The 14,418-nt window shown below is 34.0% G+C and overlaps 1 long non-coding RNA gene across 1 annotated transcript in view; it reads left to right on the top strand.

Moving 5' to 3' along the window:
• The window catches only part of LOC129524030 (uncharacterized), a 78,846-nt gene extending 66,120 nt beyond the window's left edge, over positions 1 to 12,726 (top strand). The window contains exons 3-4 of the long non-coding RNA XR_008667671.2: positions 8,369 to 8,452; positions 8,681 to 12,726. This is a non-coding gene — a long non-coding RNA (uncharacterized lncRNA). The remainder of the gene's footprint in view (positions 1 to 8,368; positions 8,453 to 8,680) is intronic.
• Positions 12,727 to 14,418: the final 1,692 nt, after the last annotated feature.

Genomic DNA, 14,418 nt, shown 5'->3' with positions numbered 1-14,418 from the left:
ATTTAAAATCTAATCTTTGGTCCATGTGAATTACCTTAGCAAGATAGAGAATAGAAAAAGGGAGCCAACCAGAGAGAGAGGGTGATAATTGTGTTTATTTCAGATGCAGCCTATCTGTCTGTGTGATAGCCATTCAGAGCTCTCCAGAAGGTAATTGGTCTTTAAATATAACTTTTGAAGCTCAGGAGATATAAGTTGGCAACAAGCCTATGAATGGAAATTAAAGCCTCTACCAATAATAAGAGAAAGAATGTAGAAGACCCAAAATCGATTATTTTGAAGATAGCAATCCACATAGAGACAAATATAAATTATGAAATAAAGAGAAAGAATACATTATGGCCAGGCGCGGTGGCTCACGTCTGTAATCCCCGCACTTTGGGAGGCTGAGGCGGGCAGATCACTTGAGGTCAGGAGTTCATGACCTGCCTAGCCAACATGGTGAAACCCCGTTTCCACTAAAAGTGAAAAAATTAGCCAGTTGTGATGGCGCGTGCCTGTGATCCCAGCTACTCGGGAGGCTGAGGCATTAGAATCACTTGAACCCGGGAGGCAAAGGCTGCAGTGAGTCGAGATCGCGCCACTGCACTCTAGCCTTGGAGACAGAGCAACACTTCATCTCAAAAAAAAAAAAAAAAAAGAAGAAGAAAAAAAGAATACATTATGTAGGGTTCCTTTATATAGAAATGACATGAAAGATTGATTAGTTTTATAGTCAAGAAATTGGTAGAGATAGGTTTCTGAAAAAGTTCAAAGGGGCTAAAATGATATATGACACATTTTTATTAAATAAATGAAACCAGAACCTGGCTTCAAAGAATCAGGAACCTAAAATATATAGACATACCATGATTATGCAATTAATTTTTTTGAGCAAGTGATAACGTTCTAACAAATACAAATTGCCGCTTAGAAAAAGAATTCATGTCTAACTTGAGTGGTTAAGGAATATTTTCTCACATTTGCTGCATCTTGTAAAGGTAAGGAAACAATATACTAAAGAAAGGAAACTCAATAAGCAAAGATAAATAAATGTAACAGTTAAATCTAAGCAGGGTAGAAGCATAGTTATTTGAAGGAGATCAGTAGAATAGTATACTAGAAAAGAAATGTTCAGGTGAAATTGTTGGAAAATCAAAAGCTGTATTAGAGACTGTCTATTTTGTTTACCCTATAAATACAAGCTAAATACTGAGCTATGTTTAATTTTGGTTAAATCCATGACTATGAAGACCTCTATATTTGGCCTGGCGCGGTGGCTCATGCCTGTAATCCCAGCACTTTGGGAGGCCAAGGGGGGCGGATCACGAGGTCAAGAGATCGAGACCATCCTGGCTAACACGGTGAAACCCCGTCTCTACTAAAAATACAAAAAAATTAGCCGGGCGTGGTGGCGGGCGCTTGTAGTCCCAGCTACTCGGGAGGCTGAGGCAGGAGAATGGCGTGAACCCGGGAGGCGGAGCTTGCAGTGCGCCAAGATTGCACCACTGCACTCCAGCCTGGGCGACAGAGCGAGACTCCTAATCAAAAAAAAAAAAAAAAAAAAAGAAAAAAAAAGACATCTATGTTTTAGATCCATTTTAGTTTCAGGTAAATTTGAGATGAGGAGTGTATGGTAATCCCACACTAAATGCACAAGACATAAGTTAAAATTAGAAGACAACTTAATGAGTAAATAAGATTTAACCTTTAAACTTAGCAATAAAAGTCTTAAATTTTAATGAAAATTTCTTACCAATTCATGGTACTTAAAAAATTTTCTGATTATTTTTATAAAAATATGAGATGAGATTTTTAAAGCTTCTGAAGAATAATTAAAAACCAGGTCAAGTTGTTAAACAATTACAAACTTTTATGAAAATTTATTAGATGATTGCATGACACAGGACAAAAGAGTAATGGAAAAATAAATTAAATTGACTAGTTATCAATAACTGCAAACATCAAATCTAGGAGGAAAAACTATGATTTTCTAGTCTATTTTGCTTTGTTTTCTGTTGATTGGCATGTATTTAGTAAGCTCTAAATTTTGTGAGTGCTTAATAAATATATGTTAGACTAAATTGACTAAATTACACAGACATAAACTCAAGAATATAGTGTTTATGTCAAGTCCCTATTTGGCACAAAATTTGTCTTTACTGTGGGTTTAGATATTTTTCAGGTTTTTTTTCTATCTCTAGTGCAAACTTTTCCAAATATAAATACGATATGATGAACTATTTTTCATCATATCTAAAAAATTTATGCTAATGTAAATTAAGATTCTATATTTGCAATTAGGAAATATCAGGGTGAATAGCATATAGTTTTCATTATTCATATTTTATTGATCTCCCTCATATATATAATGGTATAATACAATTTAAATATGAAGTTAGAATTTCAGATCATACAGTTTGGTATGTGACTGACCACAGAGCTTAGTATCAAAAACATATATCAAAATAGCTGTTCTTCTGATGCTTAGTTGCCCCACAGAAGATTTTTGTCCATAATTAAATTCAAGTATAATTAGTAGACCTTGGGGATATCATCTAAGAAATATTAATGAACAACTTTTAATCATTAAACTTTTGCATTTATTAATGAATGTGAATATCTGTACTTATGTTACTCATTTGAGAATTATTTTATGTAATCCCAAATGTAAGTGTAATCCACATGCAGTGGTAAAAAAGTTGAATTGCTGAAGGAAGCAGGGGCTTAATAAAGTTGTAATGTTAGCATAGTAGCCATATCTGACTCACACATTGGTTCTGCAAATGTAAACGTGGTGAAGGGAATGGAATGATAGAAATAATTTTAAAAATCGAGAAATGTCTGTTGCTGTAGTGATCTTATGGTGCCAATGGTATTCTGACGGGAAGTTATTTTGTGTCACTGAAAAACACTTGGACAAATTAAATCTGAGGAATTATTGACCCTTAGATAATAAAATAATAGAAAGATGAAAAAATTAGCAAAAGCCAAGAGTAGTCAATGAGGCCAATGTTGTCAAGATTGCTCAAGAAGATAAAAACACATGTAATTGTGAGTTCATTGATTCCTTGGCTGGATACATTCACAATGCCCCACATTGATTATTCTTTACCTAAGCCTCTAAACTTAACCTTTGCTTTTCAATTATTTTAACCTACATTTTCCCTAGATTGCCATGGCATGAATTTTCCCTTAATTTACATGCTGATATCTGTCATTAATGCATTTACTTATGTATTATTTTCACAAGTATTTATAAAGTGCCATTGTATGCTAGATATCTTTCTGAGTTTTACACACAAAACAAAAGAACAATATAGAGTTCCTGCTCTAATGTAGTTTACATTTTATAGAGGGGAGAAAATGAATAAATATATAAAGAAAACTATTTTGAAGAAATGGAAAGCATATTTATTTCCCCATGTATTTTGAGTTTCTTGAGAACAAAGCACTTATTTTTAAAAATATGTAATCTCTCATATTGCTGATATTAAAAGTCAAAATATATTAGATAGATTATATTTAAAAACATGTCACTGTTTCACCATGTCCCTTCCCTATTGCATTCCAGAGAAGTAAAAGGTTTGCAATTGTTTAACTATTAGTTTAGATATTTGCACATGTATTTCTAAAAATTAGCAGTGCTTTTAAAAAATAGTTGTCATATTATTCATTTACATTATATCATAGAAAATAAGGATTTAGTATGTTACCCTTCCCAGGACACTTACTTCTGCTTGATCTTGTTCAAATACTTAAAAAAGAACCCTTTAAACTATTTAGTCATAATAAAAATATAAAAAAGGCACAATAATCAGTACACAGCAAATACACTTTATAATGTACACCTGGGGTATGAAGAACACCCGACACTCCAGAAACTCAATTGGGCCAAGTGGCACACACCTGTAGTCCTAGCTACTTGGGAAGCTGAGTTGGGAGAATATCTTGAGCTCAGAAGTTCAAGGTTACAGTGAGCTGTGAGCTATGATCACGCAACTGCACAAGATTCTTTCTCAAAAAACAAACAACAACAACAAAAACTCCAAATGTGACTATTATTTTGACTTCAAAAACCATAACATTTTTTACAGTTTTGGACTTCATGTAGATGAAAGGAAAGTGTATGTATATTTTGTTGGTAGCATCATTTGTGTTATATTATGTTTTAAAATTCATCCATGTTAAAGTAGTTTAATTTTATGAACACACTCCAATATATTTATCCACTTTACTGATAATGGACAGTTGCACTGTTTCCAGTTTTTAAAACAAATTCTGGTGCTAGTCATATTTAATATACATTTTCTGGTACACTTATACTCTCACTCCTTTACTTTTTATATAAATACAACCACACTGAGGTTTAATGGGCACAAAAATAAACATATCGAATGTTTTTCATTTTTATGTGTAGATATATATTTGTATCTGGTATAATTTTTTTCTGCTTCTATGACTTTAATATTTTTTGTAATGCTGGTCTGCTATCATAATTATAATATATTAATATAATATAATTCTTAATCTTTCAGCTTTTGTAGCCTGACAAAAGTATTTCATCTTTGTATTTGAGGACATTTTTCTAGATATCTAACTGTAGACTGGCAGAATTTTTATTTTGTCTTTAGGAATTTAAAGATGTTGCTCCATTGTCTTTTGGCTTGTGTTGTTTCTGAGCAGGGATCTGTTGTCATCCTTATTATCTATTTAGGTATCCCTACTCCCCCTGGCTGCTTTTAAGATTGATTTTGTGGGATGCAGTGTCTCACACCTGTAATCCCAGCACTTTGGGAGGGTGAGCCAGGTGGGGATCAGGTCAGGAGTTCAAGACCAGACTGGCAGGAGGTCAGGAGTTCGAGACTAGCCTGGCAAACATGGTGAAACCTCATCTGTTCTAAAAATACAAAAATTAGCCAGGCATGGTGGTAAATACCTGTAGTCCTAGCTGCTCAGGAGGCTGAGGTAGGAGAATCTCTTGAACCCAGGAGGCAGAGGTTCCAGTAAGCCAAGATTGAGCCACTGGACTCCAGCCCGGGCAATAGAGAGAGACTCCATCTCCAAAAAAAAAAAAAAAAAAAAAGAAAGATTTTAAGTACTTTAATTATAAGGAAACATTTTCCTTATGTTTCTATTTCAATGTATAATTCCATTTATACAATATTTTAATCATGCCACAACAATGCAGTTAAAAAAAGAGACAAAAATAAAATAAAAGGAATATACAAAGCAATAGAGACAGATAATAGATTAATGACTCTCTGGTCCTCACGTGAAAATACTTTGAAGTTATACTGTGGTTATAGTAACATAACTACAAATATATTAGAAACATTGAATTGAGTGTTATGTTATGCAAATTTTATAATTTTTTAAAAAAACATTCCATAAAATACTAAAGTCACTAAATAACTTTCTGAAAACAAACTCACAGAATCTGAAAATCACATCAATTTCCTGTCCATTTCAAGAAATATGAAGTGGAATTTCTGTATTTTTCTGCTAGGTCTTGTTGGTATATTTATGTCAACAATTCTTATTCTACAACTTTCTGTGTCTGCCTTTAACTGTCATTTTTTTTTTTTTTTTGCTTTATATTGGGGTCTTTGTTTTATATATAATATATATATGCTATGTATATATTTACAATTCTTCTTGATAGATTTATAATTTTGCAATATATAATGCCTTCCTTTGTCACTTGTAATACTTTTTTTTTTTTTTTTTTCTCTGAGACGGAATTTTGCTCTTGTTGCCCAGGCTGGAGTGTAATGGCGCGATCTCAGCTCACTGCAACCTCCGCCTCACAGGTTCAAGCAATTCTCCTGCCTGAGCCTCCTGAGTAGCTGGGATTACAGGCATGTGCTACCAGACCCAGCTATTTTTTTCTATTTTTAGTAGAGTTGGGGTTTCTCCATTTTGGTCAGGCTGGTCTTGAACTCCTGACTTCAGGTGATCCGCCTGCCTTGGCCTCCCAAAGTGCTGGGAGTACAGGTCTGTGCCACTGCGCCCGGACTGTCACTTGTAATACTTTTGTCTAAATGTCTATCTTGTCTAAGTATACTCTTCCCAGCTCTCTTTTGGTTACTATTTGTATCAAATATCTTTATGCAATGTTTCACTTTCAACCTATTGGTGAGCTTGAGACTAAAATGAGTCTCTTGGAGATAACATTAAGTTGGATTATCTATTTGGTTGTTTATATCTTTTAAAAAATTTTATCTTAGATTCAGAGAGTGTATGTACATGTTTGTCAAGAGTATATTCTGCAGTGGTGGGGACTGGACTTCTAGCATACCCATGACCCAAATATTAAACATTGTACCAAACAGGTAATTTTCAAATCTGACCCCCTCCAATTCTGCCACTTTTGGAGTCCCCGGTGTCTATTGTTTCCATTCTTATGTCCATGTGTACCCGTTGTTTAGGTCCTACTTATAAGTGAAAATGTGCAATATTTGATTTTCCGCTTCTGAGTTGCCTCACTTAGGACAATGGCCTAAGATCCAGATCCATACATGTTGCTGCAAAAGACATGATTTCATCCGTATTTTATGTCTGCACAGTATCCCGTAGTGTGTATATACCATCTTTTCTTTATTCAACTACTGGTGGACATTTAGGTTGGTTCGTTTAGTAACACATGACTGTACTACTGTGAATAGTCCTGCAATAAACATATAACTGCAGGTGCTTTTTATATAATAATTCCTTTCTTTTGGGTAGATACCCAGTAGCGGGATTGCCAGGTCTAATTGTAGCTCTATTTTTAGTTATTTGAGATGTGTCTATACTATTTTCCATGGAGGTTGAACTAATTTACATTCCCACCAACCGTGTATAAGTGTTCCCTTTTCTCAGCATTGACAACAACAGCTGTTGTTCTTTGACTATCTAATAATAGCCATTCTGACTTGGGTAAGATTATATTTCAATGTGGTTTTATTTGCATTTCTCTGATGATTAGTGATGCTAAGCATTTGTTTATGTGTTTATTGGTGGCTTGTATTTCTTCTTTTGAGAAATGTCTGTCTATGACCTTTGCTCAGTTTTCAATGTGATTTTTTTTTTTTTTTTTTTTTTTTTTTTTTTTTTTTTTGAGACGGAGTCTCGCTCTGTCACCCAGGCTGGACTGCAGTGGCGCGATCTCGGCTCACTGCAAGCTCCGCCTCCAGGGTTCACGCCATTCTCCTGCCTCAGCCTCCCGAGTAGCTGGGACTACAGGCGCCCGCCACTGCGCCCGGCTAACTTTTTGTATTTTTAGTAGAGACGGGGTTTTACCTTGGTCTCGATCTCCTGACCTCATGATCCGCCCGCCTCGGCCTCCCAAAGTGCTGGGATTACAGGCGTGAGCCACCGCGCCCGGCCGATTTTTTTTTAAATTGTTGTTTGAGTTCCTTGTACATCCTGGATATTAATTCTCTTTTTTTTTTTTTTTTTTTTTTGAGACGTAGTCTCCCTCTGTCGCCCAGGCTGGAGTGCAGTGGCGCGATCTTGGCTCACTGCAAGCTCCGCCTCCAGGGTTCACGCCATTCTCCTGCCTCAGCTTCCCGAGTCGCTGGGACTACAGGTGCCGGCCACCGTGCCAGGCTAATTGTTTGTATTTTTAGGAGAGACGGGGTTTCACCGTGGTCTTGGTCTCCTGACCTAGTGATCCACCCGCCTCGGCCTCCCAAAGTGCTGAGAGGATATTAGTTCTTTATCAGAGCCATAATATTCATATTTTTTCTCTCATTCTGGAGGTTGTCTGTTTATTCTGTTGATTATATCTTTTTGCTGTACGGAAGTTTTTTAGCTTAATTCTCATTTGTTTATTTTTGTTTTTGTTACATTTGCTTTTGGGGTCTTCAACATAAATTCTCTGCTTTGGCCAATATCCAGAAGCATTTTTTTCTAGATTTTCTTCTAGGGTTTTTATAATTTCAGGTCTTACATTTAGATCTTTAATTCATCTTGAGTTAATTTTTGTGTATGGTGGGAGATAGGGGTCTAGTTTCATTCTTGAGCATATGGCTAGCCAATTTATCCAGCACCATTTAGAGAATAGGATGTCGTTTCTCCAATGTTTGTTTTTGTCAAATTTGTTGAAGATCAGTTGGTAGTAGCTATGGGGCTTTATTTCTGGGTTTGCTATTCTATTCGATTGATCTATTTTTTTACTAGTACCATGATGTTTTAGTGATAATTGTTGATTTTCTTGGATATAGTCTGAATTAAAATTGAAAAATCCTCACCCATTATTTCTTTAAATATATATTTTTTTCAGTCCATCTCCTTTCCTTCAGGGACTCCAGTTACATGAATATTAGGCTGATTGATGTTGCCCCACAACTATTGATAATCTGTTTATCTCCATTTTTTTCTTCTTTTGTCTTGTTTTGAACAGTTTGGTTGCTATATCAAGTTCACTATTCATTCTTCTGAAATATCTACTGTGATAGCGGTCTCCTCCAGTGTGTTTTCATAACAGGTATAGTATATTTTTTCTCTAGTATCTTAACTTGGGTCTTTTTTTTATAACTTCCATCTCTAATTATTATGCTAATTTTTACTTCTATGAAATAATTGAAATATAATAAAGTTTTACTAATATAATCACATTACAGTTATAATAACATTTTTAATGTTCTTCTTTACTAATTTTATCATCTGGGTCATATTTTGGTATCTTTATATTGATTTTTTCCCACATTATTAGGTTTATTTACCTGCTTTATTACATGACTGGTAATATTTGATTGGATGTTCGACATTGTGGAATCTATGTCATTGACACCTGGGCATTTTTGTACTTTGGTAAGTACACTTGAGCTTTAATCTGAATTAGCATTAAGTTACATGAAAATAGTTTAATAGTTCGATCTTTGGAGTTTTTATCCTAAGCTTCATTTGATCAAGTATACTAAATGCTGCTTTTCTCACTACATAGTTTTCTTCTACAAACTGAGTTTTTTTTTTACTTCCCTCGGATATAATTTTTCTTTTTCATTTTTTAAAATTAAAATATTTGTTCTTCATTGAATGTTTTATACATTTAATAAGGCGTTACAAAGGTTAGTAAAGTTTTCGTGTTTCAGTAATTGGTATGCCTGGACCATGGATGATTTATGATAGTGGATCCATCAGAACTGCCTTATTGTGAAAAATCTTTATTGCTTTTATGGTTGATTGTTTTTTCCACATGGGATAGTTAGCTTTCCGAGACAGGAGTTTTCTAATTTCCAGAGCTGGGATATAAACCTGCTTGCCAACATTCTAGCTTAGTGGCAGAACAAAGCTGAGTGGGTGTTTCAGTATTTAATGCAGTGCTTCTCCCTTCAGTCATTTTTGGTGTTTCCAACTTCAAAGTCTCAATTCCTTTAGAGATTAAATCTCTGATCTTTCGTTGGAGAGATTAGGGGAAGATATCTGTGCAGCAAGAAGCAGGATATGATCTAATTACTTTTTGTACAGGTTTTAAAGCAAGTTTCTTTTTTAGTGTCACTTAAAACGCCAGATTTCCAATTCTTTATCTCCACCTCCCAATCCTTTATCTTCACCTCCCAATCTTTCTTGTACTGCTATGGTATCAATCAGATTATTTCTTTACTTCCTGAACTGTTGGATTTTATGTAATCCTGGAGAAACCCCCTAATTCATTTCTTCTTGCCAATCTATCTTCTAGTATCTAAACTGTAATTAGTGTTATCTTCCATCCCATGCTGTTTTTTTATTATAAGTATATATTCTTTTTATCCCTTTTCAATCAATTTGATGTGGTTTTAAAAGGTCATGGGGGTAAATCTAAGTGCTCACCATGTTTACCTAGAAGACACTTATTTATCTTTGCACTGCAAGATCCAGTTGCAATGCCTAGTGCAAATGTGGCTTAATAAATATCTTTAGTTAATTTGATTTCATGTGCTTGAATGGATTAAGATAAAAATATTCACGACTAGGACAACATGACTATAATAATTGAAAAACCTAGTCTGAGAATTACTGTAATTTTCTTGTCTAATGATGGCTCTCACATTATTTGGTAGACAAAAGCAATAAAGCAATTTCATTAATAAACATTTCATAAATTGAAAAAAGTATGTTAAATTATGACTTTTACTGAAATTCCACAATTAGTTTTTAACCATGAATGTAAATGTATTCGTGCATGATAAATAAATATCATTAGTTTGCTTCCACTAATATTTAGTTAGCAATTGTTTTTTACTTTAGATCACTTTTTTCTATTTTTTCTAGCTTTAAGTTTGTTAAATGTTTGGTTTTTATTTCTATTTCTGAGTTATAACACAATTAAGCCAACATTTCATAATCCATTAATGAAAGGATGAAATAATGATAAAATAGACACATAATTCAAGATGGTGTTATTAAATTAAGGAGTAAATGAAGCTTTACTATAGAACATTTTATCTTGAGTGCTGAGAGAAGTGAATCTGTCACTGTGATGGCTTTGAACAAATAACTAAAATAAACAAAAAAAGTGAGTATCGAAAGTATGAAGATGACTATCTGAAATATGAAATTTATTGAGCTTACACTATCTTATTACCCAGTAGGTTGTCTTTTATGAATCTTCAAATAGCATCATGAAGCATCAAAGTTGAGATTCTTTTTAATATAATGCAAAGAGAATACTCGAGGAAACAAATAGTGTATTTTCCAGAAGAAAAACAAAATAATGCTCACCCATACAAAAATGATTAATTTTGTTGCTAAAGGCAAGCGAATGCCCTGGAACAGAAACATCATTCAAAGTTGTCCCACTTGTAGCAAAAACACGTCTGAATCGAACTGCTTCTGAGGAGTTAGTAAAATCAGATACAATATTAATGAAAATGTTATTCTCACAGAGAAAGCAGACTAGCTGTTGGCAAAATTTCTCCATCAAATGACAATTAGGCTTAATGTAATATTAATGCATCTAATATGGAAAAGCAACTATTATTATATATGTATGCTAGAAGATTATTTAATTTGCACTCGGACAAAAACACCAATTTAGAGAATATAAATTAACCCTTGGCATATCTGTAGTTCATATAAGGAGTAAATGTGCTTATGTTTTTCTTTTATTCTTTTGTCTATATTCAGTGATAGTCAGAAAAATATTTTTTCACTTAATAGTTATTTTGTGAATCATGATACAATCTTCATGCATACAATACACAAGTGTCTTAAATGCTAATATATGTTTTCTTCAGTCACAGAAAATATGTGCTGGCACAATGTTCCATTTTTATTTATTCAATTTGGAAAAAAATAATAGTGAAAACAAATATCACCACTTCACAATCACTGTGTTTTTTCAGTTTTTTTAAAAAGAAATTAAAATTGATTAAAGTATCTTGATTTGACATAATGAAGTATGTTAATTGTTACATATTATTGGACTCCTATGAGTTTCTGAAAACAGAAATTCAAAGTACACATTTATGACACAGGTAATGACAAAACCTTTTTCATGATAAGTGATTTTGTTTTTGTTTACATTGTATGTCTAAATGACAGTCTTAGAATTGTGAATAACCTGAATATCTCATTTCATGGTCAAAATATCCTGATTATTTTATTAAAGATAATATATGAAGATAATAGCAAACAGCTTCACTGATGAAAGTTTGAATATTACCTAACATCTGATGCTTATTTGGGTTTTTTTTTTATATAAAGGAAATAATAGTATGTTATTGGGTATATTTTGAAAGCATATTCAAATATTACAACAGAATATAAAGAATGTTTTCCAGGACTGAGTATATCCAGAGAGTAATGAGGAATACATAAATGCCAATCTCCAATGAAGAACCTTTCCACTTTGTAGTAATGGAATATAACATGCTCACTGGCTTAGGATCTGTGGGAACACAGAATTCAGTCTTTAACAGGAATCCCCACAATGTTTTAGAGTCAAAACTACAATAAATACCTGCCAATTGCTGCTTTGCCGGATGACCTCTAAATGTTTTGGCACTTTATATTTCCATTAAAAATTTTAAAATAAAAGTGACAGTTTAATGAAAAATCTAGTCTTTTATTTAACAAATAATATGTTAAGGATCAGGTTACAGAGAATGCTATAGATACTGGCAGTACAACAGTGGAGAAAAAGGAAAGGCAGACAGAAAGACAGAGAGATAAGAAAGGAGAGGAAGGAAGAGAGGGAGAGAGAGGGAGAGAGGAGAAAGAGGAAGGTAAAAGGGAGAAGCAGGAAAAAAAGTGAAAGAATACATGGTGGGGGGAGAATAAAAAGAAAAACAAATGAAATAAAACAAAACCTTAACCACAACCAGCTTGCCTCCTAAAGAAAATCTAGGATATTACATAAAGCAATAACGTTTGCCTCGTTGTGAATGAGAATTTAAGCTAAAATTTGAAATAAACGTGGGAGTGAGTCATGTGGATACCAGGGGCTCTATGTAAGTGCTATAGTCAAAACATATTGTTTGGTAATTGATGAAATATTGGCTATTGACAACTTCTCAAGGAACAAGCCTAACTCCTCCATTGGATGACATCCCTCCTAATTTACTGTAGAGACTAAGAGAAAAGATTGTTCCAGTATAGTACCTGGTTTCAAATCCTGTGTTTACGTCAACAATTGATGTATAATTTGTGGCATATTATCATAACTATCTGAATCAGAGTTTCCTCAACATGATTGGGATAAAAATAGTTTTAAACTAACAGGTTCTGTGTGACACAAATAAGATAATACATAAAAAGCATAAAGCATAGTGTATCACATGTGACGAGTATAAAATAAAATTTAATTAACATTATATTTATCTAATATTGTCAATTTTACAAATTAGCTTTGGTTGAATTCAGATTTCCACACAATATTGAAAACATCCATTTGGTGATAGTTTGCTCTATTAGCAGTCATATGGTTTGATTGTGTTCCCACCCAAATCTCATCTTGAATTGTAATCCCATAATCTCCATGTTTTGTGGAGCGACCCCGTGGGAGGTAATTGAATCATCAGGGCAGTTACCTCCATGCTGTTCTCGTGATAGTAAGAGTTCTCCCAAGATCTGATGGTTTTATAAGGGGCTTTTCCCTCTTTTGCTTGGCACTTCTCCTTGCTGCTGCAATGTGAAGAAGGACATGTTTGCTTCTTCTGCCATGATTGCAAGTATCCTGAGGCCTCCCCAGCTATGCTGAACTGTGAGTCAGTTAAACCTCTTTCCTTTATAAATTACCCAGTTTTAGGCAGTTATTTGTAGCAGTATGAAACATACTAATGCAGACAGATTTCCATATGTCTGTCAAATAGTAAATTACCAGTATGATTTGAACAGATGCTATATTCTTTTAGAGAAAACTATAATGTTCCTCTAATAATGCATGTACCTTCATGACAATACTGGGGAATACTTTGACAGCATTAGAGGTGAGTGTTTGTATAAACCTAAATAGAAGACTACTACTATATATAAATAACATACATTACAGTTAATATTTTTCACCAGTGCTTCAGAAATGCTGTCTATTACTATTTGTGTGTTCACAGGCTTACCCAATATTCAGTGATAAATACTACAACATAATGCCAATTGAGTCTTACTATAAACATTAATATAGTTTTACTTGATTTATCCATGTCTCTAGAAAGATTCAAGCACATGAAAGCAAGAATTATCATTTAAACCATTTTCGCTTTATGTAAAGTGAGTTTCTGAATCCATCCTGTGGTTCTGAAATGCATAATTGAAAAAGACATATGCAGCAACTGGCAGATTTCTCATATCGGTTCCTTGATCTGTGGAGTGAAGACTGTTATGGTAGGAAAGTGGAAGCCACCTAGATCTGCTTCTATCTAGGAAAATAGCTAATCAAAAGCACTACCAAATTTCTGGAGGGATTGTAGAGATTAGCACCACCATCCTTCAACTTGCGTATTTGGCATGTGCAGAAACAAATGAATCTTGGAGAATGAGTATAGATTATCCTTAATTTAACCGGGTGGTGAATCCAAATGCAGCTTCTGTTCAAGATGCTGTTTCATTGCTTGAGCAAATTAATACTTCCCCTGGTACCTGATATGCAGCAGTTGAGCTGGCACATATTTTTTCTAGATGCCTGTTAGTAAATATAATTAGAAGTAGTTTGATATAGCTGGTGAAGGCAGCAACACACCTTCACTGTCCTATCTTATGGGCGTATAAATTCCTCATTATCATGTTACAGCTTAGTCCACAGAGGGCTCAATCATCTTCCCTTCCACAAGAGATCACACTGGCTTCTTATATTGATGATTGTATGCTTATGGGAACTAATAATCAAGAAGTAGAAATTACTATAGACATATTAGTAAGACAGAGTACGTCAGAGAATGAAAAATCGATCTAACAAAAATTTAGGGATCTTTCACTTCAGTAAAATTTCTAGGAGTCTACTGGTGTGGAACATGTTGAGATGTCCTATCGAAGGTG

Source organism: Gorilla gorilla, chromosome 7 (assembly GCF_029281585.2).
Source record: "Gorilla gorilla gorilla isolate KB3781 chromosome 7, NHGRI_mGorGor1-v2.1_pri, whole genome shotgun sequence".
Classification (NCBI taxonomy): Eukaryota; Metazoa; Chordata; class Mammalia; order Primates; family Hominidae; genus Gorilla; species Gorilla gorilla.
This window is presented reverse-complemented; position numbering and strand designations above follow the sequence as displayed.